The sequence below is a fragment of the Euprymna scolopes genome, chromosome 12 (genome assembly GCF_053919585.1).
Source record: "Euprymna scolopes isolate OS-2025 chromosome 12, ASM5391958v1, whole genome shotgun sequence".
Taxonomy (NCBI): domain Eukaryota; kingdom Metazoa; phylum Mollusca; class Cephalopoda; order Sepiida; family Sepiolidae; genus Euprymna; species Euprymna scolopes.
Window position 1 is genome coordinate 687,471 of NC_136493.1, and position 27,800 is coordinate 715,270.

General features: G+C 32.1%; 1 long non-coding RNA gene across 1 annotated transcript; it reads right to left on the reverse strand.

Annotated features, from left to right (window-relative positions):
- Nucleotides 1-504: 504 nt before the first annotated feature.
- On the reverse strand, nt 505-18,743 carry LOC145291141 (uncharacterized). Its single transcript, XR_013869336.1, has 3 exons — nt 18,419-18,743; nt 14,126-14,331; nt 505-4,781 (listed from the first exon to the last, which is right to left on the reverse strand). It is a non-coding gene; the product is annotated as an uncharacterized LOC145291141 (long non-coding RNA).
- Between the last annotated feature and the right edge of the window lie 9,057 nt (nt 18,744-27,800).

The following is a 27,800-nucleotide window of genomic DNA, read 5'->3' on the forward strand; positions in this document are numbered from 1 at the left end:
TAGCCGAGGGATGTGAAGACAGTATGTGGTCTATTTTCTCAGATATGCTCTTAAAGATAGTAACTCCGCTGTTGTGGGGCCTATAGAGGGCAAATATAAATGCAGTGGTGTTAGCATGTGCAACCCTGAAACACATATAGGGTAAATTAGGATCTTCTCTAGAAATATCCCTGCCACACGGGAAGCCATCCTTAATGTAGGCACATATTCCATGCCCATGGCGATCTTAGGTGTCAGAGAAAATATACATATGCATACCTAAAGTTTGATTGATAAAAACTATCTTTTTTTTTCCAAAACAATCAGCTAATTGCATATAATTAAATTTAATTCATGTAAAAAAAGGGTTACAAACTTTAAAAGGTCTTCTCTCTGGATCAAGATGAAGAAATACCACCAAAATTTTAACAAAGTACAAAGTTTAAAGTTATGATTGATTAATGTAAAAAAAGAGATTCACAAACTTTTAAATGTCTTTTCTTAAGTTCATTTCTGATTAAAAGATTCACAAGCATAACATTTTTTAAATATTTATTTTCTACATATGAATAAAACAATTTTTAAAAACAATAAAAAAAATGAGGAAAACTATGGGAGTACTAAACATTGTTCATTGTAAATGTATAAGGCGGTTTGAGAATTTGTAAGGATATAATGTGAAAACGTTCTCGTTGTAATCACCAGTTGTAGTTCCACAGACAGGCAGTTGCTATAAAGGTTCGTCTATTAAAATTCCACTTGATGCTAGGCACTTGGAGGAAGAATGGAAAATATTTTTCGATAATAAAACGAGTTTCTACTATGAATGTCTTACAAGGTAAAAACTTGGCTCTCATCGACCTTTAGTAATTCGTGAAATGCATTCTTCTGAAAGAATTTCTATTTCTGCAGTTTTTGTTTTTCTTCAAACATGCACAGCTATCTAAAGAATTTCATACATTTTTATTATCTTCATCAGATTCCCCATGTTTCAATGTAGCATTCAACGAAAGCTAACTTTAAGCGGGATAACTCACACTAAATAGATTTAAAATGGCAATAATGCACAACATAATCATCTTTTGTTACTACTCACGTGTCAACTTGGCTGTTTTTTTCTCCTTGTGGCACATCATTATCATCTGTTTTGGCATGTGGTTGACCAGTTTTGCAGTTGGCTAACGGAGAGAAGGGGACTGAGCTCTTATAGATTATTTGGCAATACAATGTATTTCATGATTTTATTACATTAATTCTAAATTAGATCCAATTTTTTTTTTGAAGGTGTGGGCATGTGAACCCTGATTTTTGTATGATATACAGATATTCAAAATACTGATCAACCCTACAACAATGAAAGTTACAACTTTCCTTTTGAAGAAAAGGCAAAAATTCCCTTTACATTAAAAAGGGACTGTTACTTTAAATTAAAAAAAAATGAAACGTTTTTATTGACAGAAAGTTTTTAAGGTAAGGAATCCCATCAAACAGATTCATAAGGTAATAATAACACTAATACATAAATTATTTTATGTACAAACAGATATTTTTCCAGCTTCACATAAATATGGCTTTTTGCTTTAATTTTACTTCAGTATATTCTCAGAAATCGAATGTCTGTATTTGGAGCTATACAAAGTACATAGTTATTTGTGTGTTCAACTAAAGAATTTTGTATTATTTGGATTCATCAGACTATTGTATTATTTGGATTCATCAGACTATTGTTCTTATGTTGAGTGTGATCTTCAAGTTTTGATCGATGTAACCTCCGACCCTTTTCAGGTGTATCCTGCTGAACTCGGGAATTTGGACAGAATTATAAATGCAACCCTTTATTTACTTCATGGGGATAGCTCTTGTTTCATCCGCCATGACTGAATGGAGGTCTTAAGCAATTCGCAATTGTATTTTTTGTTCACCCACACTGAGAATTGAATCTTCAACTTTCAGGAGAATATCACTTTTACAATTGAATTTTCTAAATACTCTAACTACTGCACCATGAATCCTTGTGGACAAGAAACACTTGAAGGTCGGGGGTTACACCGACCAAAATGTTGTGAAAATCACACTCAAGATGAGAACAGTAGTCTGATGAATCCAAATAATATGAATAATCCTCATCTCCAAACTTCAGAAATGTAGAAATGTTCTTTACCTATCAAATGTTCAATTAGTATGGAAGAGACAAACATTAATTTTCTCCTTCCTTAATTGAATAGTTAAATATAATTAAAAAAATCTCACTATCTTATTAGTTTTACTGGATTCCAGGACAAGAATTAATCTCGTCCAATAGAGTATTCAGCTAAGTGATATTAATTGAGGTAACATCACTAGAAGGTGCATCATTCCTCATATGAGCTAGTGTCTAGCTGTGTTTAGGAGATTTATTTGAATTTTTAATAGTTATTTTTAATATTTGGTCAGGGTTTACTTGCGGGTACATCATTCTCATGTCAGGTTGTCCTGACAAATTGTTCTATAGATAGAACAAAGACACGTGAAGGTGTTTAGTAGTTAATTCAACTCGCCAGTAGGTAATTAAACTCTCTTTTGCCAATGTGGGTTTGCATGTTCCTTTAAATTTGATTTTTACAAGAATATTTACAATATTCACAAGAATATTGTGTTTCCTCCAGTAGAAGTGTTCACAATTAAAGCGGCTCATTCTTGAGGCTATCACTTGATTTTTATAGGTAATACATATTCGATTGTCCCATTAAACTCTTTTACTTCGTTAATATTGAGTTAGTAAAGATATGAACGATATTAACTGTTAACTGTTATGGTGGATTTTTCTTGCAATCTCTTGGTTTCACCGGAGATGAATTCATCTAATCTGGTCGAGTATCTAGCTTTGTGCTTGGAGAAAGTGCACCTTTCATTGTATAAGTCAGTATGGCTTAGTCACACAAAGATCTTATTTCAGCTGTGAATGATATATTTTGAATATTCAGTCAAATTTTACTTTAAAATAACATATCTTCATGCCAAATTACCCTGATAAACATAATGACCTCAGTCACCCGACGATAGCCCTGTATGCTTTTGCATATGACTAAGTAAATTTGTTCGCTGAGTACAAGAATATTCACAGACATTACAAGAATATGGTATTTCTATAGCATGTGTTCGCATGTGTCCATCTAAATTTGATTTCATAGAAAAAGAAGAACCACATACTTCACAAGAAATTGACTTTTCTCCAGTGTGCTTCCGCATATGTAAAACTAAACTCGATATTTTAGTGCAAGAATATCCACACACTTTACAAGAACATGATTTTTCACTGGTATGTGTTTGCATATGTTTAATTAACTTTATTTTACTAGGAAAAGAAGAGGAACATATATTACAAGAATATGGCTTATCGACAGTGTGTATTCGCATATGTACTGTTAAATTTGATTTTATAGTACAAGAAAAGTCACACACTTCACAAGAATATGGCTTTTCACCAGTGTGTCTTCTAATATGTTCCACTAACTTTGATTGCGTAAAAAAAGAAGAGCCACATACTTCACAAGAAAATCGCTTTTCACCAGAATGTCTTTGCATGTGTGCAAATAAACTGGATTTGGTAGCGCAACAATATTTGCAGATTTTACAAGCATATGGTTTTTCACCCGTGTGTGTTCGTTTATGTGAAACTAAACTTGATTTACTAGAAAAATGTAAGTCACACACTTCACAAGAATATGGTTTCTCTCCAGTGTGTGTGCGTGTATGTTTAACTAAACTTGATCTATGACTACAAGAATATCCACATATTTTACAAGTAAATGGCTTTAATCCAGAGTGTGTTCGTGAATGTTCAACCAAATGTGAATTCTTATTAAAGCCTAAATCACATATTTGACAAATGTACGGTTTTTCTCCAGTATGTATTCGTGTATGCTGAACCAAATGTGATTTCCTTGAAAAAGAAGATCCACATATTTCACAAGAATGTGGCTTTTCGCCAGTGTGCGTTTGTCTGTGTCTAGGAAGATCTGATTTTCTTGTAAAACAAAGTCCACAAACATCACAAGCATACGGCTTTTCATTAGTATGTGTTCGTGTGTGCACAGCAAGTTGTGATTCGCTTCTTACAGAAAGCCCACATATTTCACAAGTATATAACTTTTCTCCGGTGTGTGTGCGCATATGAACAGCAAGATCTGATTTTCTTATCAAAGAAAGTCCACATGTTTCACAAGAATAAGGTTTTTCTCCAGTATGTATTCGTATATGTTCGACTAAATATGATTTCCTTGAAAAAGACGAGCCACACACTTCACAAGAATATGGTTTTTCTCCAGTATGTGTTCGTATATGTATCAAAAGATCTGATTTACTTGTTACAGAAAGTCCACATACTTCACAAGAATATGAATTGCTTCTTATCTGTGCATTCATATCTTATTTCAGAGATAATTTATGAGTCAAATTGAAACTGTAATATGGTTCTTGGTTTCTTCTGTTTTGCTTTTTACATCTGTTTTGTACAAAGTTGATTGAAAATGAAGAAACAAAGTTTTCAAAATATTCTTTCTACCCAGTAAAGATTCCTCCTGACTTCTTTATCTTACAATGATCAGTGATAATTTACTTAAACAAAAAATACACAACAATGGAGGTTTGCTTGAACATTTCTGCATTCAGAATGTGAGATTTCATTATTTCAGAAATTTTACTTGAGGGAATTCCAGGAAAAATCATATTTCATTTTCTCATATAACAAAATCTGTCATTTATTGTAAATTGCTACAAAAATGAAGATCTGCTTAAGTTCATCAAATGTTTTCTAGAAAAATCTGTAAAAGAAAAAAATGAATAAAATTCAAGAAAAAATGTTAATTAACCATTGAATTATTATAATTACTATTTGACAGAACTCATCAAGGGTCAGGAGAAAATAGTTTATATATAATATTATTTAGGTATGTCACAAATGCAGAACCATGATATTGCAAAAGGAGACTAATGTATAATTAAACAATTTTTCTCATGATTTTCTAGTATGAATTTGATTTGTCATAAAGTACATAATGGTTTGGGTCAATTTATTATGTGACCATGTGACAAGACCAAAAATACATGTAAATCAAAAAATTAATACAAGTTAAGAAATAAATGAACGTTTAATCAAATTTCAATATTACTATTTACACTTTAATGCATAATCATATTTGTTAATTCTGACAATTTGACTGAATGCACTAGATAAGCAAAAGGCAGGAGATAAAGTTTAAATTAGAAATTGAATTATATATGAAAGAAATTGGATTATATATGAAAGAAATATTATTTTAATCAAATTGATGATAGTAATAGTAAAATTAAAAGGAAATATATTGATAATTTATAACTTTTATGCTATAAAGTAAGACCCGACGTTTGATCTTTATGAATTCCAGTTATAAATGGTATTATTGTAAATGAAGAAATATAATGATGCATAATCTTGAGGGTATTCTTGTTATTTATGTATGTCTATTTTTATCTGAGCATTCTTCGATTCTTCACTTCTGAATAAGGCAACAAGCATAGAACAGTGTTGCTACAATATGATACATGAAAGATATGATACATAAAAGATATGATACATAAAAGATATGATACATGAAAGATATGATACATAAAAGATATGATACATAAAAGATATAATACATAAAAGATATGATACATCCAAGATATGATACATAAAAGATATGATACATAAAAGATATGATACATAAAAGATATGATACATGAAAGATATGATACATAAAAGATATGATACATAAAAGATATGATACATAAAAGATATAATACATAAAAGATATGATACATGAAAGATATGATACATAAAAGATATGATACATAAAAGATATGATACATGAAAGATATGATACATGAAAGATATGATACATAAAAGATATGATACATGAAAGATATGATACATGAAAGATATAATACATAAAAGATATGATACATAAAAGATATGATACATAAAAGATATGATACATAATATATCTTTTAAATCATGCAAAACATTTGATGTACATGCCTGACACATATGGTTATTTCATTTCAGGTACATAAGACATCATTTCTAGTGCTCTAGATCCCAGTTGTGAGCTGGCTCTCATCTGATAAGAAAAATGATCTTGACTATTTTCTTGTATTAATATCAGCTGTTCTTATGGTTCTATTTTTTATTTCTTCAGAAAATGATAATGTTGTTACAATATACATAGGGTTGAATCATCACCGGTTTTAATATATTTATGTGTGTGCATGCATGCATGGGATGTGCTTGTCACAAGTTCAGATACATATATAGGTGATGGGTATATTCTAAGTTAATCACAAGTAAGGCATAGAAAATTAAGAACATGTTTTAGAGACATGTTTTTCTCTCTATATATGTATAACCAAGTGGGAGTAGTTTTGCTGTTTGGATTTCTTTCCATTGAACACTATCAATGGCTACCTTTTTTCCATATCCAACCTTAACAATAGAAAAAGTCAGAGATACCATACATTTTCTGACACCTGCTTCCTTAAACTACCTTTACACAGCAATAGAATCTCCACTACCATCTGCAAATTCATTCATAGTGAGAACCTAGATATCGAACTAATCCACAAGGGCACATATTTACAATATCTACCCAAAAACAAATAGCCAAAAAACTCGAGCTTAACTGTTCATTATATAACTATTTCCTCTCCATAACCTTTTTTACATCCCTCTTTATATATTCTGTCACATATACTTTAATGTATTTTATTCTATATATATATATATATATATATATTTATATATATATACACATGTATATATATATATATATGAGTAGGTAGTAGTTTGCTTGAAGCATTGTTGGTAAAGAAATATATAGAATTTTTTTTTTAAGCCAAAGACAATGCGGGAAAGGCCAGGATTATGAAAGTAAAGAAAGAAAAACAAACAAATGTAAACGGGTGTGCTTGAGTAGAGGAGTGTCTAGCCTTTATTCGTCTATCCTTCCTCACCTCAATGTATGATTATTTATAACCAAGTTGCTGGTATGTCCGGTGTATGTAAAGTCCGTGGGTGGTATGGAACTTTCATTAATTTTGAGAGAAAGGGACCTCTCTTTTTCCAAAGACAAAAGTGGATTCAAGATGGCGGAAAGCAACGCAACTGGATTGCAGAAACAGGGCAGGGTCAGTTGGGGGTAATTTTATTTTACTTATTTATTTTTTTATTATTTCTGTTGTAAGCTTTGGTTATATATATATATATATATATATATATATATATATATATATATATTATTTTTCCTTTATTTTACACAATATTGTATAATTTATTATCATTATTATTACTGTTATTGCTATTGTTATTATTATTATTATTATGATTGTTATTGTTGTTATTATTATGCGGACAAGGGGCTTCATTACATACACCGGACATACCAGCAACTTGGTTATAAATAATCATACATTGAGGTGAGGAAAGATAGACGAATAAAGGCTAGACACTCCTCTACTCAAGCACACCCGTCTACATTTGTTTGTTTTTCTTTCTTTACTTTCATAATCCCGGTCTTTCCCCGCATTGTCTTTGGCTTTAAAATATATATATATATATATATATATATATATATATATATATATATATATATATATATAAAATAATAAAAGTTAAAAATATATGAATAAATTATATAAATAAATATGAATATAAACAAATAAAATAAATGAACACCAATAAAATTACATAAAAATATTTAAACTGATTAATACTAAATACGCTAATAGCGCTAATATATAAATACATGAGAAATAAATAAAAAAGAAAAATACAAAAACAGGAATCACTAAATAAAATATCTGTCAAACGAAACATAAATCATTTATATAAATGTTATTGAATGGCATAAATATGTGAACACTGTGTATCATGTAATACACCATATTGCTCCTAAGTATTACAACTTTCGTTCTCAATGTATTCTGCCTTGTAAATAGAAATACCTTTTTTAAAACTGTATCTGTATTTGAGTCTTTCTTAGTCAACGTTTTGTGACGAGTTATTCGAATTCATAAAAGGGATACCTACAACACAACAAATCTGGCAACAAATAACTCAAATTCAAAAAAGAATCAACAACATAATCTGTATTTTAAATAAAAGAGAAAAAGGATAAACTTATACCAGTACTTATACACTGAAACTATCTGACAACGAAGCAATACATACAACTAAAAAGAGTCTTTCAACTGGTACTATGAAAATACCTCATATAAATCCTTTTTCAACAAATGATTTAAAAAAATCTTTTTTGTCAGTAATTGTACAAATCCTTTACAAATGCATGTCGTCATCATTCATTTTTAATATCGATTTAGGATACATGGAAACATGTTTGATTCTTTGAACAATAGAAAGAGGAAAATAGGTATAAATCACATAGTTCATCTTGCTACATTTGCAACATGTGTGCACTGCCCCTTCTCATTCTTGAGAAAAGCTGCCAGACACATCTCTCTTTGAAATCTTGCCCAAACTAAGAGAGTGAGAGACACTATGACATCTTCTACTGGAGATGAACTGGGACATTAAGACATTTTCCACTCAAATAATAACTTTCTAAACCTTAACCAAAGGTGACTTCTGACGTTAAGACTTGCTTGTCAGCCATGACAAGGACCTGCGGTGTAACAGATTAAGTATTACGTAAAATTCAGTTCTAAGTGGCACTCTTATAGAGGTTGAAGGTTCCATCTCGAGTGTAGGTAAAATTAAGAATACAGTTATGAATTACTTAAAGCTTCTACCCAGTCATGGTTGATGGGATGAAAGCAAAACTCTCTATGGGTTAAAAAAAACTGTACCACCCACAATTTCATATAGATTCCCAAGTTCAAGTGAGAAGTTTGTTTGCGGGATGAGCTTGAGAGTTATAGAATGATTTGATAACTGTACTTTGTTGTACTTTGAAAGATATTGAATAAAAAGTAACAACTTTATTTTTATTACTAACTTTTCAGCATGTAAACTTCCTGTGATACTATAGAACAACAAAAGAAGAGGAAATAGGTTTATTGAGGCAGACAAAGGATTGTTAAGCAAGATGTAGTAGTTATTGAAACGACAAGATGTGGTAGTTATGTTATGCTGTTAGTCTACCAGAAAAAACTGGAAAGTATGAAAATGGTCGATTATTATGATGAACGCATAATAGTCGATTATTATGATTGGTAAAAGTATAATTGTTAGATAGAAGTATGTTATCAGTGTGAAAAGTGATGTTAAGTTGAAATATTTATATTTAATAGTTCTCTGGAATGTTAACTTGATGTTAATTTGATAAATGGAATTAAGCTAACCATATTGTAAACAAAGTGACATGGCAAAAAACCAGCAAGGATCTTTGGGCTATGTGTAGTGATGACATAATGGAAAATATAGATTTTGAGATATAGAGTTTTAGTTATGAGGGAAAGCAGTTTGATATGCAATGCGTTAGCAGATGGACAGGGCTTTTAGATAGGACGCCTGTGTAAGTCAGGATAAGGGCAACTTAGCAAAATGTTGCATGCAAACTTTGAAAAGGGACCCAGCAAGGAATAAATGATTCTATCAAAATATAATTCCTGTCTGGGCATTTTCATTTTCGGAAAAAAAGCACCTTTAATTTCACGATGCATGGAAGGAAGATTGGAGGTATGTGTTTTTGCTGGTGTTCCAACCAACAATGACGCTCGTTCCTTGTTTACACCCTATTTTAATATAAGTTAATATGATATCATTATCATATAATATAAGTTTTTTTCTGTTTTTTTTTTTTACTCATGTTCACCCCTTACAAAGCATATCGCCACTTGGATGTAAGGGGCTACTATTTGGGGCCATGTCTAGGAAAGATTAACAAGATATTTGTTTATGTTGCATTTAAACTTCTGCATATCAGTACAGCCAGGGAAGTAGGTAGCAGGAAAAGAATTCCAAAGTCTAGCTGTTCAAGGGAAGAAACTATTAAAATAGAAAGCTTTCTGGCATTTAGGGACATCAACAGTGAAGGGGTGAGATCTTATTGCTAAGCGGGTTTGTCAGGGATATATACGTTGAGGGGGGTACAAGTACAACAAGTTCATCAGAACACATTCCATTAAAATACTTGTAAAACAGGCACAGTGATGCAACATTGCGGTGATGGGACAGGGGCTGAAGTTTAGTTGATAAAGTGGGACCGATTAGATTGACAACTCTTTTTTTGGGCCCTATTCAAGAGGAAGAGGCTAGTGGTAGATGCACCAGCCCAGATGTGGCAACAAAACTCCATGCATGGGCGAATGGTGGCTTTGTAAAGGTACAGGATACTCTCAGGTGTGAGTAGTCTTCTAGCTCGATAGAGAGAACCAACCTTCTTTGCAGCAACCTTTGCAATGTCCTCTATGTATCTGTTATGTTAATATATGTATACACACATCAACACACAATAGAGAATACTAGTCAATTAGAGATCATGACATGGCTAAGACTAGCATAAATATTTACACTAGACAAATTACATATTAGCACATTTAAGACTTATTACTACAACAAACACACACACACACGCACACACATATATATATATATATATATATATATATATATATATATATATATATATATATATATATTCCTTATATACTCCAGTATATAACAGTTATTAAAACAATAAAGTGTGGTAGTTATTAAAATATGACAAAAGTCTGTGCAATAGAGATCCATATATTTTGATTTTTGGGTGTGGTTATAATTAAAGTGTGACATGACGAGAACAAAAGGATGTAAAAGTATGTTTAGAATTAGGAAGGGGTTTTATGAGAGTATAGTTGATGGGAGTTGCTGCTGAGCAGGAGACATATGGCTTCACTTTTTAATAAAAACAATTTATCTCTTCTTTGGTTATTGGACTAAAAATTCTATCTCTTTATAGAATGGCTTCAAAATATGTAATCAGTTTAATATTAAATTGATCCCTCACTCATAATTCTAAAATTGTTTTTTTTTAATGTTTTGCAAAAGTAGAATCTCATATTTTTAGACTGAAGATTCTCATCTACAAATTTATCTTAATCATATTCAATTAAAATTTATGTGTTGGGAATTTATTTTAAATGTTATTAAAACAAACTGTTCATTGATTTATTTAATTTTATTTGCATCATAAACAATGTAGCAATGGTTGTTTCATTCTCACAATAAAATTTCTCATGTATTTCAAATTTAGCCTTAAACTGAATATTCTGTACGTTTTAAAATTATTCTTTTTTAAATATAATCCAAGAAATCAGACCCATCTTTAGTTTATGTTGTTTAATTCTAACAAAGTAAGGGCCATAACTCATCTATTTTATGATTGTTAATTTAAAAACAAATGATTTTAAACATTTTTAAATTAAGACATTTACTTTTTAAATTTACACTTTTTTTTACCTCTACTCTCTTTTGAAAGGTGTAAAAATAATCAACATTGAAATCTAAAGTGTAGTATCTGTTTGATGAAGTGCTTAGTCTTTTCTGTCCTCAATCAATGAAGTAGAACGTCTTCTAGAGTGAGGAAAATTTTATTCCCGTCCAAATCCAGTGTGTTTCTTTTTGGAGAGCTATATTGTTCACATTTCAAAAACTGACCTAACTCTGAACTCATAAGAGGACAAGTAAATGAAAATATTAAAAATTAAAATGGGTTCAAATCTTTACTATAAATCATGACAAATAGAGTTGTGATTTTTTATATTCACATGACAAGAGGAAAATAAAAAAAAATCTGTAAGGAAGCTGACAGGATATGTTTCTGTTTAGTTTATTTGTAATATGTTTTGTTTAATATTTCATCCGATTGTTTCACCTTCCTATTATATATGCATATATAATAAAGCAAAATAAAATGTGGTTGATTGATGATGAATACTTTTGAACACTTCCGCAATGGTGGAGACACGAAAGCTAACAACTCATTTTTTAATTAAAACATTTCACATACATTTTAAAATAGGATATTTTGATTATTTTTGAAAACATGTTCCTTTTAACATTTTTTAAAAAATATTTCCTCTTAGCATTTCTAAATATAAGTACACCTTCTTAATTTTAGACATATTAGTCATCACATAAGTAAGCGATGTTTCTGACAATAGAGGAAGAATTGCTGTTTGCTGAAACAGAATCTATCTGCCTGACATTTCTCATTGGTTAGTTTGAGACCTTGAAATAATATATATATATATATATATATATATATATATATATATATATATATGCAACATTTTAAGTTTGCAGTCACTAAATACTCTCCGATTGTTTACTGTGAATGTCTGCCAACATAGCGTTTATAAGTACTTTATTTCCTTCTGTTTCATCTTAGTTACTGGTGGCCTAGAGGAAGTATGCTAGTATGCAAAGTCAAGGGTGGCTTTGTTGACTGGGTTTGAATCTCCTGGCCAGCAGTAATTATCACTTCCTACACTGATGATTGCATAAGCATGAAACATTAGTGTCATTAGATATATAGTTGTTAATATTTATTTTAAAATATTATCATTAAGAAATTAAAGTTAAGCCTTCTTTGAGGAATTAAAAACAGACATTAGCACAAAGACAGCATTTTGATGTCACAATCATTAAATACTCTAACTGCTTACAATGATCGCCCACTGACATAGCATTTATAAGTAATTAATTTCCTTCCATTCATGTAGTAATTGCTGGTGGCCTGGAGGAAAAATGCTAGCCGGCAAAGTCAAAAGTGACTTTCTTGACAAAGTTTGAATCTCCTGACCAGCACTGATAAATTTGTAAGCATCAAACACTAGTACCGGTAGATACAAAAACAATTGCTAATATCTATTTTAAAATATTATATACATCCGGTTGCTTCAGGCTGTTTGAATGGATTTTTATTTTTTTAAATTCTAAAAAACATGTTCGAAATCTACTGTTACAAAATGCAAGTAGAAAATCGAAATAAATTATCTCCACTAGAACAGCAACACGATTAAAAAAAAAAGGGTCCATAACTCATATATAATATATGCATACATAATAAAACCAAATAAAAAATGTTTTTATTTCCTGATGGATACTTTGGAACAGTCTAGTTTTCTTAACAACAAAGACAGGAAACCTAACAACACATTGTTTTATTAAATTATTACGCATTTATTTTAAGGTTGGTAATACTTCTGTTTTAGGTTTTTAGAAATTACATAAATTATACTAAAATGAATTAAGATATTTTTCTCCCAAATCAAAATATCTATGCGAAATAAAATTCTTTTATTTTATTTTTTTTAGTTTTGCAGGGTAGAAATTTTTTTAAATCGGAGATTTATATATAATTTTTAATCAAGTCAACCAAAACGAGAAAATTGCAATTTTTGTTGGATTAATATTAAATTATTTTTGGTGCTTGTTTAGTATTCTAGAGTTTTGGACAAATGCATTTCAAGTAAAAAAAAAAAAACTATTATGTACTTATGTGTCATGTCGAAATTAGTATAAAATTCCAAAATACTGATCCAGTAGAAAATTACAAATTAAAATAACATCTATCAAATTATCAAGTATTGTCATAAGTTTTAATGTGGAAGAATTGTGCAACCAATTCTGTATGGCAAACTTACCCCCACTCTCTTGCTTTCCTTGAAATACACCATTGGAAATGTAGAAAATGTCTGACCATTAATCTCTAAAAATTGAAAATTAAACTAACAAACTAAAAATCAGAGATTAGATTGTTGTTTTAAATTAGGCCAGCCAGAATGAAAAAATTGACATTTTAGGGAGATTGAAATAAAAAGAATGACTTATTTAAAAATAAATTTAAAAAATGGAATACGAATATAAGTAAAATATTCACGTATACTGCAATATAGACAACAAAATGAAAAAATAGTCAGAAACATATAACAAATAAATTTTGCCAAAGCAAGATAGGTTACTTTTCTGCCTACCTCAATAAGTTTGTTTTGTTTTAAACTATTTTAAAGCGCTATTTGCTTTGAAAAACAAGTAGTGGTGAGTTTTATGTTAGAAAAAAAAGTATGGCTAACATAAGATGTGGAAAATTTATTTCGTCACGCTAAAAGAATCCTAAAAGCTCGAGAATTTGCAAACTAGAATACTCACTTTAAATGTTGCAACATTCAAGTTTCAGTATTGCAAAAACGATTGTGAGTTTAAGCAGGCTTCCAGATTTTGCAGAGGCCACTCAGGTTCTTTTCTTCAACTGTGGTGAGTTGAAAGATTTGCAGTTTGGCGCTTTCTCATGGCAGGAAGCTGAAAAGTTCAATTGAGTTCTTGGCAGGCAGATATATCATCCTTGAGTAAAGTTCCTTAATAAAGTATAATGATAAAGTTCTTCTAGACTGAAGAAAGAAGGAAGTTCATATCTTGAAGAATCACGATATAATTATCATAACAAGTAGAAAGCACAGTAATGTCCAAATATATTTCTGAGTGGAAATAATCCATGATCCCATTATAGGTAAACAGCAAGAGGCTTCAAGTTCTATGAGGTTTCTGCTAATACAGGTGAGAAATTTTCCCCTTTGGCCAAATTAATTCAACACGTTTTTAATGTGAGAATCTGGCTAGAACTATTTTCATGAATCAGATTTTGATTCAATATGTGTAGTCACAGCAAAGATTTTATTAGAACTGAGAAACGACACAATTCAAGTTTTCACCTGTGTTGTTAAATCATGCTCGAAATAACATCACACATTATTTCATCTGAATAAAAAAAAAAAGATGCAGACCTGAAGAATCTTGCCCCTATTTTTTTATTTTCATCTATTTTTAAATTTTTTTTAGCAGATTATTATCTTATGGACACTAGTTTAAAAGATTATGAAAAAAAAGAAAAAGTCAATATTTAAATATTTGTAGGGCTGCTTAGTTTATAATACAACCTTCTAGTATCGATCATCCATTTTAGAACTTGACTTTTTAGGCTAAATTGTGCAAAGTTCGACGTTTTTAAAGCAGTTGACCTTTTTAAAATTATTTTAAAAAGCTAAATTTAAAAAAAGGTAAATTTGCGATATTTGGTCTAAAATTGTTGAGTAGTTATATTTATCGATCGATTTATTAGAACGTTGTATTAAAAGCAAAACATTGAATGAAATAGAAAAAATTATCGTCATCGTCCATTACTTACTGGACAATATAAACTTCCAATTAAAAAAAATCAACGTGGTTTTAAAAAAAAGGTTTTACACTTAGAACTTTACAGGTAAATTTCCAAAAACACTTCTTTTTTTGTTGTTTTAATTACAATATATTATTTATTGATCTTTTATCTTCAATTTGTGATATATAAAACTTTGGTACATAAATTAATTATTAAAATTTTAATAGACATTTCAAAATGGGGGGGTGAATTAAAAAAAAACGTTTTTCTAAAATATTATATTTGGTTTATTGGAAAGAGCATAAAATTTCACATTGACCCTGAAAATATTCTAAAAATAGAACCAATAGAAAAATTTTGATAGATTTTTAAAGTTTAAAAATTGAAAAAAAAATTAACTCGTAAAATTCAATTGATTTCATTACGTAAAAAAACAAAAAAATGGCTGCATGAAGGCGCCCCGGCACTTTGTAAATACTGTTTGTTTGTTTTTTTAAAATAATATTTATATTATTTTTAAACAACTTTAATAGTTTATTTTGGAAGCATATTCCATAAAGAAAATAAACAACCCACTTTTAAAAGAGAAATTATGAGATTTTTATATTTTATTCGAAGTTTCGTGTTGGGGGTGTCAAAAATTCCCTCAAAATTCTGATACACCTAGTGTTTCAAATAAAAAAATATGCTTTACGATAAGTTAAAACACACAAACCTTATCCAGGTAAGTACTAGGTATGTGCAAAATGAATGGCCAATCCCTAAAATGCATAAACATTTGACCACTCCCTTCATTTAAAAATTCATCAAAATTCAGGAAATCAACTAATTTTAATGAAATTTTCAGTATTTATTAACATTCACAGAATATAATGAATCCATTATTTGTTTTAAATTTAAGTAAAAATGTATTATTTTTTGTAAACAAAAATGCTTTTGCTAAAGTTAGTTTGAAGTTCTAAAAAATATGCATGAATTTCTGTTTACTTTTTTATAAAAATAAACCATTGTAGATGTTAACGATTAAAAAATGTTGGGTACTTGTGCACTTTTGTCACCGTGCTGAAATAATGTTATTATTTTGAAAGCCATACTTAACATGAGGAGGGGAGGGTATTTTGTAATTATTCTGTACTCCCACCTAACAATTTGATTTAAAAAAAAGAGATCATAAAGCTTGAATTTAACCTGAAAAAAATATTTAAAAATAGCACGGTGGCAAAAGCACAAAAGTATGAAAAGTTGTTTTAATATTTCAAGAACATCACCAAAATTAAAGTATGTGTTAATGAAATCAATATAACTTGAAGAAAAATTAATTACTCAAATTATCGATATTATCATTGGTAAGGCATTATTTATTCAATATTTTCATCAAGAAAAATATTTCATGTGATTTCAATAACAATTCTCACAAAAATTTCAAATATAATATTCTATTTTTCTTTGTGTGCATGATGGTGTGAACATCAGCATAAGAAATCTATTTTATAATCCAGAAAATAAAAAAAATTGAAAAATTAGAGATTTAGGATCATTAAGAAAAAATAATTTAAATAATGGTATTATCTTATTAATGATTAATTTAGACAAATATGGATGGGCAAAATTGTAATAAAAAAACAAAATAGAAATAGACAAGATTTGCATCCTACCAGATTGATTTTGCTAATTTTTTCAATAAATAAATTTGTCAGTGATTTTACACTTAAATGCACTTTTATTTTATTTTAAAGTGAATTCATTTAATTAATTGTTGCACCACGTTTCAGAATAAATCGAGTCATCATGTAAAAAAGTAAAATATTCGGATTTGTATTACAATCCATAGACGTACCTCTAAATATTCTAATTAAATATGTATGTACTTTTTATTACAACAGATAGGATTACCTAAATTAATGAATATTTTTATGATCTTCAAAAGTAAAGAAATTAAGGTATAATAATGTTTCAATTTCTCTATAAATTTTTTAATAATATTGACTTTCTAACATTTTTGAGCTTCCTTAGAACTTATTTGGGAATTCTAGGCGCTGTATATGCTTTCTGCTTATCTCCACATTGTTGCCAGTCGTCCTGAACCTCCACTTGCCACTGATATTCAACAATGTCAACTCAAGAAAGGTGTGGTTGGTGATTGCGCAACTCTTGCCACAAAAATTTCATGCGCAGGCACCCCTTTTTGGGTATTCATAGTCTGTCAAAGACTGAAGGAGTCTGTAGAACTTATGAGCGACGCCTTTTCATTTGTTTTGATTGTGCAAAGCCGAACCAAAAACATTTGCTTTTGCGAGTTAAGCTATTTTTATACAAACAATATATTTTTATTTAATTCAATATCATAAGACTTTACGTTACTAATTATTTATATTTTTTTTTTTTACATGGAGGTCACCACTTATCAAGGCCCGGAAGCCACTCAGGGTAAGGGTTATTGCAAGTACAGTACGTTAGTGTGGAGATTTGAAATTGTTTACTTAAGGGGGCGGTTCATTAGGAATTTGTTAACGTTGGACTTGAAGACATCCAAGTTGTAGTCCGGTGGGAAGCAGGCATACGGAACAGAGTTCCACAGGCGTGCAGTTCTAAGAAGGAAGCTTTGTTCATGGAATCCACGTTTTGATCTAGGCACAGATAAAGAGTGGGGGAAATTTTTCACAGTGGATTCAGCTAGACGGGTGTTTTTCGTGAAAGATTGGCGAGGGGGGACCAGAGATTGGAGTTCAGACGAGTATTTGCCATGGAAATAACGATAAAACATCTTTAAAATAGTCCCAGAAAACTAATATTTATGTTTCAAGGGATTTTTTACAATGAATTTCTTTAACTTCAACATTTAGCTTAACTTTTACTTTCCGCCACTGCCGTGAAACCATTTTTCATTATAACTTTTTTTTTCTTCACGTGTAAAAAATCTTTTCTTTTCTTTTTCCATTTTAGAGATTAATTTTAGGCTTTAATCTTTCAAACACAATCAAAAAAGTAATCGGAAACCTATAAAATATATATATATATATATATATATATATATAAGTCGACTTTCGAAACTATGCCCCCCCCCCTCCATCAATTTCAGCCGTATTAGTGCACGTACCTAGTAAGTACAAGAGTATTTGATAATATTTGTTTGTTGTCTACATACATCAAGTAAGCAACAAACGTACGTTTAAAAATCGGGGATTCATACTTTTTTCAAACCAAGTCAGGCAAAATGTCGCAATTGTTATTGGGAGGGGGGGTGAAATAATAATAAAACATCATTTTTTTTAGAGAAAAATTCTTACCTTTCATTTGAAGAAATTGAATGCAGAAAAAATGAAAAAGAAATTAAAAACCAAAACAATATTTTTTTGTTGTTGAAAAAAAAAAAAAAAAAAAAAAAGAATGAGTTTTTTATGATGTCTTCGTCTTACAAATCAACACAATTTCTCTTTCTTGTATGTGCCCAATGCATTAAACAATATTTTTTTTAATTAAAATATTTAAAAAACACGAGTTTATAAGTTGATAACAAGATGGCTGCCAGTTTCGTTTAACTTTCGTTCACTTTAGATGGGACAAAAGGGGACGTAACTCTGAACAAACCAAAATATCATTTTAAGACGGTGTAAATTATTTTTATGTTCCTTAGTCAATTAGTTACGTGTATCGAGAGGGACGCTTTGTATGAGTTGTTGCGATCAAGTTTCTGGGTGTATTTGTTCATTTGGAAGTCTGGCTAGAATAATTCAACATAAATACAAATTAAAAACCAATGCATTATCCAAACTATAAGTTTCTATTCTAGATTAATTTCATAATGTTATTTAGATAGATTACTAGCTGCCGCCCGGCGTCGCCCGGTCGTACAATACACTTTAAGCATTATATTTAATTTCTGCACATTGTGTTTGTATTATGAAAAAATCAATCCTCTCTATATAGGTACTAGTGCACTTATTGATCCGTGCTGAAATAATAACATTATTATTTAAAAAGCCATTCTTAACATGGGAAGGGAGGGTGTTTAACCTTACAATTGAATAAAAATATATACCATAAAACTTTAATTAAACTTGGAAATACGATTTTTAAAAAATAGCGTGGATCAGTAAGTGCATTAGCACCATAATATATTACGAGGAATAATTTGCCCGGTAGAATAATTCACAAAATATATAAATAAATAAATAAATAAATAAATAAATAATGATAATATCGTTCATCAAATTTGTTCCGAGATTACGGGTGTCGATGTTAGTCCCGCAAACTAAAAAATAAAAATTAAAAATTAAGAAAAAAAAAAATAAATAAATAAATAATAATAATAATAATAATAATAATAATAATTTTTTTTTTAAATATGTGTGTAAAATGGAGTTGAACAATCAAGCAAAGATGACCGAGGCGGAGAATAACTTTTATACAAAATTTATTTTCTCAAAATCGTAAATAAATGAAAAGAGAAGACAAGAAAGTTTCTTCTTAACTGAGTCTCTTCCTGCGACTGAGGTCATTAAATGAAATGAAGTAGGGGGTGTGCTGTATTACTGTACACATAGATTCGAAAAAGTTGTCAAAAAAACAAATATATAACAAATAAATGTTATCAAAGGCAAGATAAGTTACTTTTCTACCTAACTGGATATATTTTTTGTGTTTTGATAACATTTATTTGTTATATATTTGTTTTTTGACAACTTTTTCGAATCTATGTGTACAGTAATACAAACCCGCCCTTTTTATAAATTTTCAACTGGCTCCACGAACACAAAGAAAAATTTATTTTTTTTTAATTTGCTTTCTTCGTAATAAAACCAGCATCTTTGTGACGTAAGATGCTTTGAAAGATGTCCGCGTGAAAAGGCAGGGTTTAGTTTATATGCCCACAGAATTTGCATGAGTGTAGAAAGGAAATGTGCGCATGAAATGATCTTTACACAGCTGCGCGCGCAACTGGGTTTTACAGTTGGGGCTGCTGCGCGCCATTATCCTGTTTGAGTAGATCTCGCCGTGGCTCTGGTGAGGCTATGATAAATTCCGTGTGTGTGTGTGTGTGTGTGTGTGTGTGTGTGTGTGTGTGTGTGTGTGTGTGTGTGTGTGTGTGTGTGTGTGTGTGTGTGTGTTTTACAAAGAAGTTACCACTTATCAAGGCCCGGAGGACCCTCGAGGGTAAGGATTACTGAGTGTACAGTTTTCAATGGGACAATATCGTTGTAATCATTAGTTGTGGAAATTTAGTAAATTGGATTACTTAAGGAGACAGCTCATCAAGAACTTGTTTATGTTGGACTTGAAGACAACCATATCGTAGTCAGCTAAAAAGCAGGGAAACGGAAGAGAGTGTTGAGAGTTGCATCGTGAGTGGAAGAGGTTAAAAACAAGCAGAAATTCTAGGGAGGAAAAATAGCGCGTGTGAACGGATCAAGAAAAGAAAAAAAGATATCATGGGATATTTACAATCAAAGGGGGATAAGGTGAGGGTTATCGAAGTTTCAATACTTCCGTTTGCTCATAGAATGTTACCATGTTGTTTTTATTTATTTATTTATTTATTTGTTTTTATTATTTTTTTTAATGTGTTAGAGCATCTGTAAACGAATTTAAAGTTCGAATAAAAGTCTTTTAAATCTTTCTAGTTTTGCTCGAGTTGCAGGTTTTGTCATGATGTCAGCTAGCATATCTGTTGTGGGACTATAAATTATCTCTATACTTTTGTTATTTAGGGCGTCCCTGATAAAATGGTATTTTAACGATGTACAGGATCATTAGAAAGTATTATAGCATATCCTTAAATATCTTAATGGGGGACGTATTTTTGATATGGGTCCATTTCTGTGAGTAGCTGGGTGAGATACATACCTTCTTGGGTGGTCTTTGCTAATGTCACATATTCAGCTTCGCATTTGGATAACGCTACCATGGGTTGTCTTTTCAATTTGAGGAGTTGCGGTTATTTTCAACGAGCTTGTTTCGATTTAACTTTACTGAACTGGGAGTAATTGATCGACTCTGACCTTTTGTGAGTGAAGTTTTGACACTTTATTTTCTTCCCACTGTCCAATGAACTTAATTCGCTTAAAGGTGTGCATCCACCGGACAAACTTCTCGGCCATAGGGAGAGGTTGTTTATAACAGGTTCCATCAATATGTCTTCAGCTTCTACATTAACTTGCTTGGCTGTAAAACTTCTACCATGAAGCATAGGTGACAAGGCTCTGCCAAGTAGTTTGGCGCCTTTTGGGCTTTCAAATCTCGGACTCCTTTTAACATTAGATGGGTCACCGACAGAATCTGGAGCTTTATTTGATTTTCCTATAGACAGCGACAAATTGGGAGATGTTTTATCCGTATTTTCTTTTAGTACGTTCTCATCAGTTTTCTTGGGAGATTGTTTGCTTTTCTTCGATAAAAACAGTCAGAGTTTTGAAATCGATCTTCTTCGGCGAATCTGACTGAGATTTTTGCAGCAAGGCGACCTGTCAAGAAGTTGGTGGGGTCTTCACAGCATCAGAATTTTTGGAATTAGGAGAATTCAAATCTTTTGAAGCCTCATCGCCATTTATCATTGTTACATCGTATATCCCACCATATTCACATGAATAAACCAAAACCAGTAGGAACAGTGACAGTGATAATAATGGCGACGCTAAGACAAAGCCCATTCGTCGATACAATGCCAACGAATACACTAAACGCACACTACAACATCAAAGCCCATTTTTTTTATGTACACACATCAACAGATTAAGTCACACCTCACTTCAACAAAGCAAACCGCCTGAGGGAGCCGTACACCAAAAGAAAAATCAAAATACAAGACACAAACATCACGGTAGATGAAACTCCGGCAGCATATAAACATGAATAATTATCTAAAAAAAAAAAACACTGCAACAGTATAACACCCACTAAAACACATTCACAACTTTCTTAGCTTTAAATTGATATAACACATGTATACAAACACCAAACAGACGACTCCCTACAATATATTAAAACACAAAAACAAACACAAATAAAAAGCGAAAACGATGATCAACGATAAAAGCCGCCTTTTTTCTACAACTACGTCCGCGTCACAAGTATAAACATGACAGCTATTTTGGCAAGCGAGTAGATGGGACCTGCGTGTCAAGCTGTGAACACCACTCCATCACCAACCAGCAGTCGTTAATCCCTTGCCAGCGACACCAGCTATTAAAATTACTACGCACTGCCGCCAACTCATGATACTGGACAGCAAGCCATGAAGATTACCCCTCTTCTACCATCATCGGCACCGCCAGAACACCGCAGCTCACCAGCCAACAGCCATCAACCCCTCAACAGTGACAACAGCTAGTAAAATTACTGTGCCACTGCCATCTCACTCATGATACTGGACATCAAGTCTTGAAGACTACTTCACTTCCACCACCGCCACCAGATCACAACAGCCCACCAGACAGCGAAGTTTGTTCTGCCAATAACAGGAGCCACTGTCACCAACTCTACACAGCGACACCTGCTATTAGGATTACTCCTCTCCCAGACACCAGAACAGTAAGCCACATTCCTGTCATTGCCGCCACCGCACATATATTCCAGACACCAGAACACACCAGCCACGTTCCTGCCATCGTCGCCCATCACCGAGTTCATATCAACACCCGACCAGCATTCCCACTGCCGCCCTGTCGTTGCTGCCGTTTCCATTCATATCTAGTAGGCGTACTTCGGCGTCTTCTCATTTTAGTGCTATGCCGCTGGTTTTCATTCCATCCTTAACTCCATATAGGGGTTTTCTGACTGGAACGTGGGGTCCAAATTTTAAAAAAATTCTTTTCATCTCTAATGATATGGGAAGTTGCTCTTGTGTCGACTAGTAAGTCTGTAAGTGATATCGGCTTTCATATGTGGTAGTCCTCCATTTGGAATGCGAATGTAGTTTCTTCGCTATCTGTTACATTTTTCATGGTATCCTTTCATTTATATCGGCAAGACTCTCTCTTTTGAGTGGTACTTTTACAGTAGTTACACTACGTTTTTCGTTTGTTGTCATTGTTGGGGCAGTCTTTGGATATATATCCCTTCTCATCATATGTGAAACATGAGGCGTCTCACTCGTCATGACCGTCGATTCTTATAGTAGTTTGCGAAAAAGAAGTCAATTTTATGACGTCGTCACTACTCGATTGGTCTTTGTGTTTCAACATCTCTTCAAAGCTGCAAAGTTCGGTTTTAAATCCCGAGAACATTAGTTCTTTGTTGCTGTGCGTAACATAAATAGAAAAAAGTTTGAACTGGCTAGGTAATCCTTTTAGTATCATTGCAATCATCAAGGCATCATCAACTGTTTGTCCAGCATTTCTGAGACTTGTTAAAATGGTTTCTGTTTTTATTATATAGTCTGTGACGCTTCCAGCAGCTTTCTTTTTAAGTGATGTCAGTTGGGTATATAAAGAAATAACTCCCTACTTTCCTTTTCCTGTGTAGCGTTCACGTAATATTCCAAGGGCTTTTCTTCCATTATCAGTGAATCAGCAGATATCTACTGGAGCGATAGAATGATCCCACCATTTTTCCAACGACTTTGGCAACGGATTTAATGTATGTGTTCCATTTCAGATCAGGAATGAAGGTCATACCCCGAAACTTGTCAAAACATAGAGCCTCCCCAAGACGAGAGCCATTCATTTCAACTGATGCCAGATGGGAGATTAGAGCATTGATGATATAAAGATAGAAGCTTGGTTTTAGATGCATTAAAATTAACCAGCCACCTCTTTCCTCGTTACACCACATACACGAGATCAGAGGATAGAGAATCAGAAAGGACTTGGTCATTTACATTTGTTTACAATATCATGTCAGCTGATGTTTGATTTTGAAGATCTTAAAAATATCCTTTCTTCTCATATAGATAAAAAAAAAAAAAGAATTACGTTGCACCAGCCAATGTTACACCGGTCTAACATAAAATATCCCCCTTGTAAAAATTCTTTTTAAGAATAAGAGAAGAAAGATTGTTTTTAAGATCGAATTTTTTCGATTTTCGATATTTATCGGGTAAATTCTGTACAAAACATATCTAAGAACACTGTAGAGGACTAGGATATATAAATCCTTATCCCGTTACAAAAGAAAATAATGAAACGAATGGAATGAAGGAAACAAAGACTCAATTGCTGGAATAGATAAACGTGTTACTGTTGAAAGAATGAATGTTTCATATATAACACATGTTCATGTCCGCGCGGGTGTAACCATCGTTTGTTGCGGGATTGGTAGTATAGAAGGAAAAAGGAAATTTATGTTCATCTCACGTTCGGGTCACTATCGTTTGTTTGTGCGTGGGAAGAGAAGTGAGTGATGTAGTGGAAAATGGGAATGATAATCCAGCGTGTAGACAACGACAAAGGATAAAGGATAGAGGGTTGACATCAGTTAAACTGTGTGCCATGTTAACCGTCAGCTACGCGGTGGTGTTCTCTGGCACAAGTAGTAGATAGAGAGAGAGAAAGAGTGAGAATGTCAATCCAGTTCATGGAGAGAGAAGGCGTATAAAGTGTGCATACGGTCTGTTAGCTTTTTGTCCCACATAATAGTAAGTGGCGTGAGGCACGCGCGTGCGCAGCCTGTCGAAAAGGCACGCTGTCAGTCCGTAGACCGCCCAGCTAGGAAGCTGGTCTGAAAAGGGCTGGAAACAGCTTGGCTCTTGCTTTTATAGTTGTTTCCAGTTGTCTTTTGCGCATGTGTGGATTTCCTTTGAAAGGGGAAGTGACGTTGTCCATCTGTGCGTATATGTGCGTACGTTAGTGTGTGTGTGTGTGTGTATACACGTGAATGTGAGTGTATGTACGCGAACGTGAATATATGTACGTGTGTGGACATGGGCGCGTATGTTTGTGTGCGCATATGTATATGACAAGTAATATAGCTTGAAATGTGAACGCGTGTTTTTGTGTGAGACTAGAAAAGGCTCGCACAACATTGCCAAATATATAAATCATCTGTGTGTGAAATTTGCCAAAGATAGGCTCAGTCATTTCGAAACCTATGAAAAAAGAACTCGCACATACAGATACATACAAAGTGACTTTTATGTAATAGTAGAAATAGAAATAGAGATTTTTTTAATACTATGCCGATCTAATAAATTGTCTTCTTATTTACATTGAATCTTGTACATATATTCACTTATAACATTTATCGCTTCGATTGAATTTAAGACAGTTTGGCCAAAACAATGTTTTGCTCAAAGTCTAATTGTGTTAATACACATTTTTCTTCTTTTTATGTCAATGTAAACTCCACGGAGAATAATTAGAACTAGTCATAATCTGGTGAAATACATTTTCGTCTCTATTTACTAATCTCTCCACGAGGGAAGAGTGAGATCCTGGATATGACCTTAAACTATAGCCGACGGTGAGGCCCCAGCTTGCGGGTTTTGTGAAATGTGGAGCCACCCTTTAATTGCCATTGCTCTCAGGTCCACTCTGACCCGGAATGGTAGTAGCTGTTAGGATCCCAACTATGGGTTAAATAGAAACTGACTTAAAAAAAAAAAGCAAAAAAAAAAAACAAATATATTCTATTAAAAACTTTTATTCAAAATCACTGGATTCAGCATTGAATAAACTAAAAAGGGTTGATTATGCCAACCAGGGGAGAGTGAGACAAAAGGACAGTTTTAATGTGGGGAAAATAAAACTCTCCATATGGAAACATTCTTATTGAGACAAAAATTTAAATTGCCTTAGTCTAGAACAATTTCTTTTTCACTGACTGTGTCAAAATTATCATTATCAATGAAGGTCACTTCTACATATAAAAACGTTACCAATACAAAGACAAAGAAAAGCAACAAAAAAATTAGAAGAGAAAAGACTTGGTGGATGGAAACAAACAAACAATTTTATTAAGAAAAGAAAAAAGAAACTTAGAGCCAAAAAAAGGTCACAAACTGTCTGCTGTTAAGATTTTGCTCTCAGCTAGAAAGAAAGTCCTTTGTGTGGTAACAATTACAAAAGATAGAAGAAAGAAAGACCGGTTGAGAAGGCCTTTTTTACTTATTGCTGTGATATGAGACTTCAACCAACGTAGGATAATGTTTAGAAATATTTAGCAAAGTCGAAAAGAGTTCACTCCCTTTGTTCGCAATTTAAGCTCACACTTTGTAATCTCGTCTTTTTTTAAAATAAAAGTCCTCTTCAGTAGATTAGTTAAAATATCTGTAGACAAAGATAACTTATCTTAAATAATGTTCTGAGAGTGTTCGTTTATAGCGAGGAATTTATTTCCTCATTTTCCTGAAAGAATAACCTGAAAAAAAATGCATATCATGAAGAGGCAAGAAGTCCAGTAAAAATAACTTACTCGTTTCTTCTTTGAATTCGATCAGAATTGAAATGGTCTTTTCTTTTGACTTAGAAAAACTGCAGCTTAAGACATTTATTTTCTTTAGACCTTAGAAGAAAATATTTAGTTTATAGTGATAGACACGTTTAATTCAATCTTTCTTTGTGAGAATATTTCCCACATGTGTCTTCTCTCCTGCAAGCTGGTATTTTCCCAACATCTTTAACCGCCAAGTCCTCGACAGATTTCTTGGATTTCCTTGAAGTAGATTTCTCTAGATACGAATTTGTTAGGCAAGTTAGACACAATAACTTCAACATTATAAACTTCGCCAGGTAACTTAAATGAGTTCATTTCAACATTTTAACGTCCTGTTTAGACGGAGAGAAGATAGCACATCAACACATTTCAACTTTCAAGTATAAAATGTTGAAGAAAAACACAAACATTTGTTCGCATTTCAATTCCAAATAAATCATTTAAAAATCTCTTGAAAATAATTATCATTTGAGTACTTAATTAATCAAGCACTAGTTCGCCACCTCACAGAAAATAAACTTCTTTCTGACCAACATTATGGATTTAGATAAGTTTGTTCTACTGCAGATATTCTAACTGTAATCTCCGAACATATATGCCATGCACTGGATAAGGCAGGGGAAGCTAAGTCAGTAGTCCTAGACATATCTAAAACCTTTGACAAGGTTTGGCATGATGGTCTTCTCATCAAGATTCAATCATATGGTATTACTGGATGCATATTTAACATAATCAAATCTTTCTTAAATAAGAGAAAAATTCAGGTTGTCTTTGATGGTCATATATCTGCACAAGATGATATAAATGTGTGTATGTTACAGGGGTCAATCGTCGGAACAATATTACTCCTGATATTCATAAATGAGTTCCCTGATAAAATTGTCGATGTGATGAGTATATTTGCTGATAATACTACACTCTATAACAGACTTGAAGGGAAAAGAATGAATACATATCTTAGGAAATAGCTAAGACTCTAGAGGAAGACCCTCAGTTTGTAGTGGAATGGGGCCGAAACTCAATGGTAACGTTCAATGCTGCCACGACTAAGCTTATTTCCTTTAATAATTTCAAGAAATCTTCTCAACAACTGATTGACATGGCTAATGATACTCTACTTGAAAGTACTTCTCTCAAGCTCTTAGACTTAACATTCATAAACAACGTGTATTGGAATAAATACATTGAGGCAATTGCCAAGGCTGATGCAAGAAATGTGGGATCCCTCTATCATGTGAGGCAGGTGGGGGTCAGCTATTTTACCTTTGTTAAGTAGAATGTCTATACTTCTTGACCTGGTGT